Raw genomic sequence first — 5000 nt, 5'->3', positions numbered from 1 at the left:
ATATATATATATATATATATATATATATATATATATATATATATATATATATATATATATAGATATATATATATATATATATATATATATATATATATATATACATATGACTCGTGCAGACGGATAATGGGACATCGGCATATGGGTTTTCTTTATTTATTATAAAATGTTCGTTAGTAAGTACCCATTATACAACTCCCCCGCTGAAGTGAGGGTCTTGTCAAATCGAGTGCTCACAGGCAAGTAACTACTGTCTTCGTTACCAAAATGCAGCCATTGCAAACCATTCAGACACATAGGTGGAATAGTGGAATACTCTTGAATATTGAGTTCATTTACCTTGATATACAAGACATCTATATACACAAATCAATGAATTACTCACCCCTCCCCCGGCCCCTGAAGCTCCTCACTCCAGGAGGAGGTGTGCACTCTCCCTCACTAGTCAATGATGTTAATGATATATGGAGGACACTCCAAACCCGGAATTTGTATGGCATGTACCAAATAGAAACGCAACATAAAATATACATATAGAAATCTCCCCAAAAAACACCTCTTCCACAAAAAATAAATAAAAAATCAAATATAGCAAAGAAAAATGTACACAAAACAATATAAATAATTCCACTCATTTCTTCTTAAGACCTCTGCAACCAAAACACAGAATACCCAAAGTGAAAAAAAACAAAATCATAATATCAGGTCTACATAACCTCATCAGTAACTTCCCTCTGGTTGCAGCAATACAGGCTTCTTGGGCGGGACAGTGGTAGGAATAGATATTCTTTCATCCCTTGATTTTACTTCTCAGGGATTTTAGCACAATTTCGCAACACACCTCACTACCACCAGTTCACCATTTATTTAAATCTCTACAACACTTGCAACTTTCAACCGGTGGCCACTAGCCATTTTCTCGAGAAAATCATTCATCTTCCCGCCCTTCTCTTATAACATTAAGTAAAAGGTATTCACATCTACACATTCTCTAACACTGTCTATCCTCAAGGCTGAACTTTCATCCCGCCGCCACTTGCCTTTCGTGAGCCGCCCTGGACCCAGCAACTAGGAATCATATAAAACACATGAATAATACAGCATCCGCCTAACGGATCTCACTTGACCTTTTCAACCTCTGATTGTTTTTAGGATCACTCAACAATGCTATACGTATTTCCACACTCAGCAAGATTGCCACAAAATTATACGTATAAATTTAGCATCAACAAAACAGATTGTTATCATCACGTTTATTTAAAAACACGTCGAAAGAAGAAATGAGGTCTGTTCAAACAACAACAACAGCAAAGGAAGAAAAAAAAATTCTACTCATCAAATCAAGGGATGTCACGTATGCAGTGGTAAGGAGGAGCAGTTTTGAGAACTACCTCTTCAGGTACCACATGTACAGTATGTGTGCCTGATGATGTTCAGACACTGTGCCATTAACCCTGCTTTGTATCACAACAGTGATAAACTTAACCATCTTTACTCGGTAGGGACCCAAATTCGCTGGCTCTAGTTTGTGTTTCCTAGGTTGTAATTGTTTCAAATACACACGATCGCCCACAAATACTTTTACCGGTGCGGTTTTAAACCGACCCTCATACCCTGAGCTTTGATTTTCATTAGCTCTCTTCAGAAAACTTTCAGTGGTGTTCATTACTATTCTCAATAGATTTAATAAATATACAAGGTATTGCTCAGTTGAATAGTTTGGCAATTGTTGCGAATTAATGAGTACCGTATATGGTAACAACAGGATCCTGTCCATACACTAAAAAGAAAGGCATAGGTCTGAGCGAAGCATTATATGCAATTTTCAAAGCTAGCTCAGCTGTAGGAAGCATGGCGTGCCAATGAAGGGGGTCATCAGCCATTAAGCAATGCAAAATACGCACTAATTCCCTATTTTGCGACTCTTCTAAGCCATTTATTGAAGGCCTATATGCGGTCACTGAAAAGTGTTCAATTTTCATCAAGTCCATGACCGATTTCTCCACCTTATCTATAAACTCAAGACTATTATCACTTATAAAAATTTTTGGGCAACCAAACCTACTAATGAAAGAGCACAGCGCCTTGGCTAATGAATTTGCAGATTTATCCAACAATGTGTAAGCATGAGAGTACCGAGTAAATGCATCCACAAATACACATATATACCTATGTTGTGTTAACCCACTAGGAAATGGTCCTACTATATCCATATGCACTCTATAGAATTTGATGGGAACAACCGGCCACTTTCTGGCTTCCGGTAGTGTTTTTATGTTCTTTGAAACAGTTACAAGCATGACAACCTTTTATATAATTCTCTATAGACTTTCTCAGTCCTAACCAAAAGAAGGATTCACGTGCTCTCCTTAATGTTCTATCAATCCCTAAATGCCCTGCATTGGGACTTGCATGTACAATGTGGATGGCTCTTTTAATTAAAGATGGAGGAAGAAGTACCCGTGCACAAAATTCCCCTGCCCTCTTCTCGTAAGCACAATATAAGACATCATTTTCAATAAAAAAAAATTTATCTCGAGGCAAATTCAGAAATGACGGAAAACTCTCCGATTCCCCTTTAATCACTGTTCGTACTCTTTCCATCCATTCCTCTTCCTTATGTCCCTCTTGGACTTCTTTTATGTCCCAACCTCCCAAATCAATTAAACTTGCATCATCAGGGCATTTCATTCTGAACACCTCTGGTCATGTCCTCGGTCATCCACATATATTCATCTCTCTCTCTATCTTTCCTGAGTCGGCTCTCTCTCTCTCTATCTTCTCCTGAGTCGGTTCTCTCTCTCTCTCTCTCTCTCTCTCTCTCTCTCTCTCTCTCTCTCTCTCTCTCTCTCTCTCTCTCTCTCTCTCTCTATCTTTCCTGAGTCGGCTCTCTCTCTCTCTCTCTCTCTCTATCTTTCCTGAGTCGGCTCTCTCTCTCTCTCTCTCTCTCTCTCTCCCGAGTCGACACTCTCTCTCTCTCTCTCTCTCTCTCTCTCTCTCTCTCTCTCCTCTCTCTCTCTCGTCTACTGCATGTGCATCGTGAGAACTCTCATCCCGTTCTCTATTTTCTCTATTATGATGGGGGTCTTCACTATTTTGGTTACGTTCTTCGTTCCTCTTTTGTGCCCTAGTTCTTACTCCTATTACTGCACTCCTAGAGAGAGCATCAGCTAACTTGTTAGCCTTACCTTCTATTTGGTGATAAACCCTTCATATTAACCTCTAACAATCTCTCAATCCGTCTCACTTGACAAAAAAGCAAATCCTTTTCATAATATGAATCACGTAAGGGGCAATGATCGCTTTGCAACTCAATCGAGTGACCCAATAAAAAGAACTGATGCCTCTCTAGAACCCAAAGAATAGCCAAAGCCTCTCGATCGAATGTACTATCATTCTTTTCTGCCCATTTTAAAGCCCGGGAAGCAAAACAAATGGGTCTCTCTCTGCTTTTATCATCTCATTGAGAAACTACGCCAACGATAGCTACGCTACTCGCATCTGTTGTCACTAAAAACGGGTTATCAAATCTAGGATATGCGAGTAATTTATTGCTAGTTAAGGCAGCTTTCAAATGGTTAAAGGCCCTTTCTTCTTCCTCTCCCCAATTTATTACTTTTCTATTTCTTTAAAGCATCTAAGGGTCTCGCTCTCTCTCCAAAACCTCTTATTGATTTACGGTAATTCCCAGCCAGCCCAAGGAACCCAGCTACTTTCTCAGAGGTACGTGGCCTGTGTAAATCTGTAATAACCGCTACTTTACTGGGTTAGGGTTGGATACCTTCTGGGGTTATTATGTGACCAAAAAATTCGACCGGTTTACAGAACAATTTGCACTTTGACAAATGAATTTTCATACCATTTTTGTTGCAATGCCTCTAAACCTTTACGAATATTATTATTATGTTCTTCGGCCGTTTTCCCCTGTAATTATGATATCATCAAGATAAACAAGAACATTAAGGCCAATTAAGGGCAACAAATCCGCCATCATTACTATAGAAAATTGACATGGAGCATCGTTAACACCGAAAAGAAGAAAACTAAACAGAAATAAATGATCGTTAGCTATAAATGCCATTTTGCATTTACTGTCTTCTTGAATGGGTATATGATACTATCCAGATTCTAAATCAACAGCTGTTGAATATTTGCTATCCTGTACTTTAACAAGTAATTCTTCGATTGAGGGCAAAGGGAATGCATTATCCTTAGTGACTGTATTCAATTTCTTATAATCAATACACAATCTTACCGAGCCATCCATTTTCCTAACAGCTACAATTGGAGAAGCCTAGGGGGATTAGCTCTCCTCGATTATCCCTTGTTCCCTTAATTTATTAATTTCCCTTTCTATCTCTCCCTGGAAATGAATGAGTACCTTATAAGGCTTTGCCCTGATTGGCTCCGCCTGCCCAGTTTCAATGCTAAAGGAAAATTGATCATTCCTCCCGGGTTGCTCATCTCCAATTGCAATTACATCGGAATAATTATTGATAATGTCACTAACTACAGGTGGATATTCTGAGGGACATAGTTTTTGCGCTTGCATAATCAAATTTTGAGTGCGTTCGTCTGTGCGGGCTGGGGTTGTGGCTCCCAACATCCCATTATAAGCAATTTCACATAACTCTAATTCACACGCAGAATCACTTCCTAAAACAATTCTTTTATTTGACAAATTAACTATCGTTTTATCACATCTGTTCTCTTTAATTTCTGTCAAGCCCTCTAATATCATATGGGCCCAATTGTCATGGGGTTTAACAACTACCTTGGGTCCTTCTGCATGAAGGCAACACGGGGGTCACAGATATGCTCGTAAGGGTCTGGGGGGACATCACTTCTCCACTATCAGGTACAGCTGTTACCTTACTTAAATGTCTTTCCAAGCTAACACACGCACTCACTGTCTCAGGACTTTCTATCGGCAAAATGTACCCTCCTGCTTTTACTATTATTGTATCTTTTCCCCAAAAAAATTCAAATTTGATTATTAG

This window comes from Palaemon carinicauda, chromosome 34 (genome assembly GCF_036898095.1).
Source record: "Palaemon carinicauda isolate YSFRI2023 chromosome 34, ASM3689809v2, whole genome shotgun sequence".
In the NCBI taxonomy this organism is placed as follows: domain Eukaryota; kingdom Metazoa; phylum Arthropoda; class Malacostraca; order Decapoda; family Palaemonidae; genus Palaemon; species Palaemon carinicauda.
This window is presented reverse-complemented; position numbering follows the sequence as displayed.